The following is a 9,156-nucleotide window of genomic DNA, read 5'->3' as shown; positions in this document are numbered from 1 at the left end:
CAGCTGGGGGTGAGGGCATGGGGGTGAGGGTGCGGGTGATTGTAGAATCGGCTGAAACCATAGGGAAATGTAAGTAGGCAGACTTCAATTAGGTGATTTTGGGATTCCACCAGAAGACTGAGGGGAGTATCCCTCCAATTACACAAAGTGCTATGGGATCTTTAATGAACACAAGTGGTCAAAATGTCAGTTTTATATCTCATCCAAAAGGTGGTACCTCAGTAACGCAGGTTTCCCCTCCCCTAAAACTCTACTGGGCATTGAGACCTATTAAACTAATCTTATTCTGGAACTGTCCATTAAATCCAGTTGAGGGATGGAATCCTCCATAGTAACCAACTCAAAAAGTAAAATACTTTAAGAGGACACCTCCCAAAAGGATGAAAACCATCTGGGCTGGAACCCTCTTTTAATAGTGTATTTCCTCTTAAAGGTGATCTGTGAAGGAAAAGAAAATTTGAGTTTCATCCCTCCTTGCTACTCTAGGGTTTCCCTCCTCCTCCCTAGAAATTCCAAATTTGTCTACTCTGTTTTTCCTGAAAGACACTATAGGTGACTGGAGAACTCATAAGTGGTGACATCAGATACCATTAAACCTGATTAATTGGGAAATAAAGTGATGATTTTTAAACATTTATTAGATCAAAAGACTGGGGAACACGTGGGACAAAAGATATCTTTGTTTAAAAATTTATCCAGACCCTTAACCTATCTTGTTTTAAAGACTGGGGAAAGCTTGCAGGCCATAATTAAGATCTCCACTGATTCCTCCAGTAAAACTAGAGCAAACCATACTGATTTTTCTAAGGTAAAAGAGAAACTGGCTTTTATTTAATCCTGCCAGGCCACATGTGCACATCATAAAGCTGCAAAACAAACAAACAAACAAACAAAAAATATTTTCTTTTCCAGATCACCTTACATACCCCTCCGTGTATGTGATATTTTAGAAAAATCCTCTCTGAATAGGAACAATTGTTTCAGATAATCAGATAATTATAATGTATTGGACGATTTTATTATTGAAGTGCAGGAGGGCCTTTATGCAGATGCTTACCAAGATGAGGTATTCACAAGTAAATAAGCAGCATGAACTCCCTAACTTATTGGCCCTTGCTGGCCTTAGTGATGGTGGCTTGTGTGGTCCAACAAGAATCTGAAGGAAAGAAGTAGCCCTGCCTTCCCACAGCAAGTATCTTCATCCCATCTCTGCAGCTTGGTCCAGTCTTCAGCTTACTTTCCACTTTCCTTTTCTCACAGCAAACACAGAGGGGTATTTTCTGTTCATTTGCAGTAAAACTTAAGTGATGAGCTCTCCTTTCTGATACAAAACCAATCTTCAGGGATTCAAGAGTTCTGTAAGGGTGAAATTCAACTCGTGCAGAGAGCCAGCATGAGGGTTTGCACCACATATGTCCCATTTTGAGAGAACAAGTGGGATTTAAGCTGCATATAGGCATAGTTGCTGGAACTAGGAGTGCTGGCTTGCAGTAGTAATAACAACCCAAATACATGGTTTCTGCCTTCAGCACCCCAATATAAAAATAGTTCCAGCACTACTGCATATAGGCCTTGTGCTGGTCCTCTGCACCAGAGTGAATTTCACCTTAAAAAAAGCAATAGGGAACTGTAGCCCAAGAAGATCCAAAAACAGAGTTTAGACAGCTTGGTCCCCTGAAAATCTGTTTAGCAACAGTAAGGAGCAATCCTCCCTAATGTGACTAATGAACAGGTTAATAGAAATGTCCCCTGAGGTTTTCATGTTAAATGAGGGTGTGGAGAGTAGACTATGAAAACTTCATCAAGCTGAGAAACAGTGATGAAAACATTTGCAGTGGGAATGCTGGGATCTGTTTCTCCACCTTCCTCTCAGATCATGCATACATATCACAATGAACCAGGAGGGCTTCTAAGTTCCCCCAACCACTTTTCTTCTTCCTGTAACTTGAAGGGAAAATGTAATTATTGCTTGGACAAGGTCCATGCTTTTGAAAATACATAAAGACTCGGATACCACCTTGGTATACAGGCTGAACACCCAAAGTGGCAATAGCTGAGATAAGGGAAAGCCCAGAGAATATAGTGATTTAGCCTTAATTTTTAAAGGATTAAGTCCAATGCAAAGGCATACAACTACTTCTGCTTTGGGATATCCTGTTTTCTGCACAAGTAATGAAACTCCAGCAATCTGTTTATGCCTGTTTTTTTTTCTCTTTAATCTCAGAACGAAGTTCTCACTGTAGGAGGTTAGAAAAGAAAATATGGTCTCTTGCTACGAACTGTTAACAGACTCTTGGTTTGCTTTGCTCACTTTAAGTATTTTGCTTAGTTTGGCCCATCACTCTGTTTTTGCTGGAAACCTCATTTTTCTCTTGGTCCACTTTCCAAAACCACAGTGCAGTGAAAATGAATTCCTACTCCAGGGTGTCGCTGCTTTAAGGACTCCTTGCTTTATCAATTCATTGTATCATATACCTGCGCTCTAGATTTTAACAGCTGTACCAATGCAGGTACTTGTACCATTTTGTTCTTAATGTTTTAAATGCATACTATGAAAGTATTAGCTAGTTACAAAGGAGGATCCAGCTGGCATCTTTAATGGAAATGATTACAGCAAAAACATTTGCAATCACTTAAGAGTGGGCTCCCATAATGCTTAGCAGAAAAGGCTGAAAACAATTCAAAATCAATGCACTGTAATCTAAACGGGGAAGATGAAAATGAAAGACAATTTGTAGCAAGCAAAGGAGAAAACTTCCTCAACATTCAGGGCCTGCTAGGTGCAAGATTCTTAAATATGTTTCTTCTGCCCTGCTACATATGCATAAGACATAAACATGTATGAAACGCAAATATTTTGGAGCTTGGCTACAGTCATTGACATCTGTTTCTGCTTTAAGTTATACCTCACTTTGGCGTCCATTCAAAGATCAGCAGTACTCTGCAATGCAGTGAAGTTTAAAAATTAGTATATGAGCCATATACTCAAGGGGGTAAATTTTTGTAGCTCCCTTTAAGACAATGCAGTCTTTCCACATACTCTGTCTGTTTTTGCTTTTGCTCTACAGAAAGGTGTGATGGACAAAGTCCACACTAGAGCTCCATTCGTAAGAACATAACATAAGAACATAAAATCAGTCATACTGGGTCAGACCAATGATCCATCCAGACTAGTATCCTGTCTTCTGACAGTGGCCAATGCCAGGTGCCCCAGAGGGAATGAACAGAACAGGTAATCAACAAATGATCCATCCCCTGTTGTCCATTCCTAGTTTCTGGCAAACATAGGCTAGGGACACTTTTAGAGCATGGTTTTGTATCCCTGCCAATCCTGGCTAATAGCCATTGATGGACCTATCCTCCATGAACTTATCTAGTTCTTTTTTTGAACACTGTTATGCTCTTGGCCTTCACAACATCCTCTAACAAAACGTTCCACAGGTTGACTGTGCATTGTGAAGAAATTCTTCCTTTTGTTTGTTTAAAACCTGCTGCCTATTAATTTCATTTCATGACCCCTATGAGAAGGAGTAAATAACACTTCCTTATTTACTTTCTCCACACCAGTCATGATTTTATAGATCTCTATCATATCCCCCTTAGTTGTCTCTTTTCCAAGCTGAGAAGTCCCAGTTAATCTCTCCTAATATGGAAGTGCTCCTCATATGGAAGTTGTTCCATACCCCTAATCATTTTTGTTTCCCTTTTCTGTACCTTTTCCAATTCCAATATATCTTTTTTGAGATGGGGCAACCAGATCTGCATACAATATTCAAGATGTGGGCATACCATGGATTTATCTATCCTTTTCCTAATGATTCCCAATATTCTGTTAACTTTTTTGACTACTACTGCACACAGAGTGGATGTTTTCAGAGAACTATCCACAATGACTCCAAGATCTCTTTCTTGAGTGGTAACAGCTAATTTAGACCCTATTGTTTTATATGTACATTTGGGATTATGTTTTCCAATGTGCATTACTTTGCATTTATCAACATGGAATTTCATCTGCCATTTTGTTGCCCAATCACCCAGTTTTGTGAGATTCCTTTGTAACTCTTCGCAGTCTGTTTTGGACTTAACTATATTGAGTAGTTTTGTATCATCTGCAAATTTTGCCACCTCACTGTTTTCCCCTTTTTCCAGATCACTTATGAATATGTTGAACAGTACAGGTCCCAGTACAGGCCTCTGGGGGACACCGCAATTTACCTCTCTCCATTATGAAAACTGACCATTTATTCCTACCCTTTCTTTCTTATCTTTTAACCGGTTACTGATCCCTGGGGGGACCTTCCCTCTGATCCCATGACAGCTTACTTTGCATAAGAGCCTTTGGTGTGGGACCTTGTCAAAGGCTTTCTGAAAATCTAAGTACACTATATACACTGGATCCCCCTTGTCCACATGCTTGTTGACCCCATCAAAGAATTCTAGTCTTGTTACAGTTGTATACAAATTACGGTATAATGTTTTGCTGGGAATCATTGGAGTTAAGATTGTTGTGCTCAGAAAAAGCCCCACATAGTCCTAGCCATCAAAATCATTCTTGTGTTTAGAATGAATAGTTTATATATATTAGAGGTATAAATGTCTGAAAAGCATCGATGCTAAAATAATGTGAAAATAAAACAAATTGCTTTGGAGATTAATCAGTGTGCAATAAACATTCCTCTCTCTCTCTCTCCCACCCCCATTAAATGGGTCATTTCACATATTAAGAAATTAAAATTGGGGGAAATTCTGCCTGATATCTAGCCAGGGCTCTCACGTTCATGTAATGACCCTGCTGCCCAGTCTCACCCTCCACCTTGTATTTCAGGGTGTGTTCTCCCTCTGTTGTATACATAGAGCAGTGTTGCCAGCTCTCATGATTTTAATGTGAGTATTGCCATATATACTGTTTTACTTAAATCCCCAGCTCTTGGAGACAAGTGATTTATGTAAGAATCTTACCTTTCATTTAAAAAAAATTGTAAAGAAAAGCCTGGAAATGTGATCAAAGTGCACCCTGAAGTTTCAAAAACCAAAAGACAAATGAAAAAGAGCCCAGTTTTTAAAAATGATCTTATGATTTGGAGGGGATGGACTCATGATTTCTGAACATTTTGGGGTTACCAATTACTACATGGAGAGTAATATAGCTTTGGAATCATTGAACCAGAAAGAGTGATAATGACTCTATAGCTTGGTGATTGTAGCACACAGCAGGGAGGTGGGAGACCCAGGGTCTCGTGCTCGTGCTCTGATGACTCTTTAGTTATTTATACACAATGGAACAGTTTCACAGGAGTGAATGAGGGGTCCCCACATCAGACTATCCCACAGCTCAGTGCAGAGGCAGATTAAGATTTATTGGGGCCCTGGGCACAAAGAACATTTGGGCCGCCCACACCACACCCCTGGCACAGGGCCCTGCCCCCTGCTCCTCTCCTTCCCCCCATAGCCCCACCTTCTCACCTGGCCAGAAGCCGGGCTGTGATAAGAGCTGTACAGAGAGCCCAGGCCACTGTGGGGAGCCCTGGACCCTCCACCTGCCCTGGGAGGCATGTCCTGGGGGGCAGGAATACAGGCCAGGGGTTGCTTTTGGGCACCCTGGCCCCCCCTACCCAGGGCAAGTGGAGGGTCTGGGGCTCCCCACAGCTACCTGTGCTTCCTGGACAGCTCTTACTACAGCCTAGTCCCTAGGGTGACCGTACATCCCATTTTGGCTGGGGCTGTCCCCTCATTAAGCCCTGCCATGGACATCCTGACTCTTTTGGCAAAACTGGGCATTTGTCCCGTTTGCTCTTGCCAATTGTCAATTGCTCAGGGGGTGGGGAGCGAGTTGCAGGGAGAGTGGTGGGGGAGAGGCTCAGGCCCAGGGCCGTGTGTGGGGAGGAGGTAGAAGAGAGGGGCTCAGGCCAGGTCCGCGTGGGGGAGCTGGGGGTGGGAGAGGGGCTCAGGCAGGTCCACACAAGGGGGCGGGAGAGGTGCTTGGGCCAGGTCCGCACGTGGGTGGGGGGGAGAGGGGCTAGGGCCAGGTCTGCGCAGGGCAAGGGAGAGCAGGGGAGAGGGGCTTGGGAGAGGTCAGCATGGGGAGGGGCCAGAGGAGGGAGGCTCAGGCAAGGGGCTCGGCCAGCTCTGTGAAGGGGAGAGGGAATATGCTCACCCAGTTACAGCTGGGCTCTGGCTTCTGGCCTGGCTAGAGGGTGGGGTCTCGGGGGAAGAGGAGGAGCAGAGTGGCAGGGCCAGAGTTCCAGAGCTCCTGTGGGGGCCCCCGAATGGCTGGGGCCCCTGGGCACAGGCCCCATGGGCCTGTGTGGTAATCCGCCCCGGCTCAGTGGTTAGAGCACTTTCCTGAGAGATGGGAGACTCCTGTTCAAATCCTTTCTCCCATGGGGGTGGGGAGGTTAAACCTGTGTCTCCCATATCCTGAGCAAGTGCCCTAACCTCCGGGATATAAGTTGGTCACCGTCACCGCTGCTGCCTCCTCCTTCAGATAGATTTTGAATGAGCCCAATCTGGTGGGCAGCCTCTGAACCCACCTATCAGATCAGACCTGCAAGCAGGATAGGCATTCACCTGCCTCTCTTTCCCCAGGTTGTGGCTTGCTCTGGGGCTTAGGTGGGTGATAGGTCCCGATCCCTAGAGTGAGGCAGCAGAGCATAAGCTCAGAGTCAGAAACTTAGCTACTGAGAGAACTTTTACTCTGAAAAGTGAGGCACAGAGTGAATTTAGAAGTCTATAGGGTTAAGCAGCAGCAGACTTAGAGTTTTGTGGATCACAGTGGAGCCTAAAACTGGGATTTAGATGTGTAAGTCTGGGGTTTAGGAGCCTAGGTACCTTTGTGGATCTGGGCCTAAGTGATGTGCCCAAAGTCACACAGGAAGTCTATGGTGGAGCAGGCAATTGAACCCATGTTGCTGGCTAGTGCCCCAACCACTGGCCCATCCTTTCTCTTGAAACAGGGCCTTGGATTCTCATAGTAAAAGTCTAAGCCTCTTCTGACTGAGCTGTTCTGGCTGATAGGATATCTCATGGACATCTCTGATCCTGTCCTCAGTCATGTGGACTATCTCTCCTTCCATTCGTGATCTTAACATCCCTGCATCAACTACAGCAACATGTTACAAAGTATTTAATACATTTTAGCTGTCTTTTAATGTGGTTTGCATCTGGAAACAAGGGGGAAATCCAGCACCAACCAATTCTGTGGACTACCGATATATCAGCTCTGCGGACCACAGTTTGAGAATCACTGCTATGGTATTTACAAAAGTCAAGAAACAGCAAGGTGTTGCCTGCCTGCCTGACATCTATCTATCTATCTATCTAAATGCCCTCTCAAAAGCGTAAGGAGGGTTTTAGTCCGAATTTAAGTCTAATCAGAGTGTAGGACTTGCCCAACTGGTTCATCTTTTCTGGTATATCATCTCCAACAGTCATCAATACCAGCTGCTTCAAAGGAGAGAGTAAAGCCCCTGGTACCAGGGTGGTAAACTCTAAGACACTGCATATGGATGAATCTTGTGCTTGAAGTTGTGCTTGAAGCCTGCATAAAGATGAGTGTAATTACTGCTGATTCCTAGTGATTCATCCTGTTATCTCAACCTAGACATAAGAGGGAAAGGAGTGTGTCTCTTGACAACAGTAGGAACTGCAGCTTGGGCTAGAAGAGGCCCTGCACAGAAATCTTAGGAATGGCTAGTCTTGGGCAGAAAGTGCTTATTCTGAGGTGTATCTATATCTCTATCTTCTATATTTCCATTACTATAGTATCTGATCACCTTACCATCTGTAATGTACTTATCTTCACAACTCCCTGCAATGGAGGTAAATAGTTTAATCCCCATTTTACTGTTGGAGACTTGAGGCACTGAGAGACTATTGACTTGTCTAAGGATACAGTCTGTAGCAAAACAGGGAATCGACCCCCAGGTCCCAAGTCCCAGAGTAGTGCCTTAACTGCAGGGCCTCCATGCTGCTCTTTGTTATTTAAGTCACTAATACAGCCAAACAGGTAAGGGAGGTTGTTTGGATAATGTACATTCTGTATAGTTTCTGTTAAGAACAGAGCGGGATCTCTACTTGCTTACACTGCTATAATAAACTCAAACCCAATCACTTAGTGTGTCTCTTATATCCTGAAGCAAGTGACTGGTATCCTGTATATATTTTTACAAATCCCATCTACTGTATGAATAATTAAATATTCATTGGGCTAGAGAGTGATACTGACTGCATAGGCTAGTAGTTACGGCATTTACTGTGGTTGTGTGAGACACAGGTTCAAGTTCCTACTCTGAATGGGGCAAGGCGGGGAGTTGAATCTGTGTCTTCCACATCCTAGGGGAGTGCCATAATCACTGGGCTATTGGTATCTTGAAGTGGTATCTTTCTTCCTCACGCTAATCAGAAATTCCATCCTGGATCTGAGAAAGTTTTTTGTCAAAACTTTGATATGGTACTGAGACTTTCCATTAAAAGTGCATTGGTTTCAACAAATGGCATTTCCCATTAAAAAGCCATTTCATCACAAAATTCCTGACTGGCTCTACTAGACAGTATATACAGCGCCATGAGGGGAATGTATGGAGCACTGGAGTTCCTGGGGAATTGTACATTCTCTCTCTCTCTGGAGCTAATCCTGACAGATGCAGGGGTGCTGAATCTAGGGTACTGAGGATGGGGCAGCATCCCCTGGCTTGAAGTGCTTTCCATCAGATATAGGGTTTACAGTTTTGTTCAATGGCTTTCAAGTACCACCACTATAAAAAAATATCTGTTTAGTGCCACTGGACAGATGTTGACTTCAGTGGGAGTGGAGTCATTCACAGCACCTCACGGGATCAGACCAGGGGCTGAAAAGGGAGGTGTTGTACATTGCTCAGCTGAACCTTAAATTTTAAAGTCACAGATATGAAAGTAAAACCATTCTTAATTGCTGCAGAATTAATAGATGATCTCATGCTGTATTTGAAAGGGCCAATCCCGTCTCCATTGGAAGATTGGACCAAAAGTATACCATTGTTTCTTTCTCTCATAATCATAATCTTCATAAGTTAATTGGTGAGTTACATACCTCCTGCTTAGGAAATCCACCCAGCATGTGTGAGAGAAATGTATTTCTATGGAGACACTTGGATTGCTCTTTGTTTAATTAATTTGCCA

The sequence above is a fragment of the Dermochelys coriacea genome, chromosome 2, assembly GCF_009764565.3.
Source record: "Dermochelys coriacea isolate rDerCor1 chromosome 2, rDerCor1.pri.v4, whole genome shotgun sequence".
NCBI lineage: Eukaryota > Metazoa > Chordata > Testudines > Dermochelyidae > Dermochelys > Dermochelys coriacea.
This window is presented reverse-complemented; position numbering follows the sequence as displayed.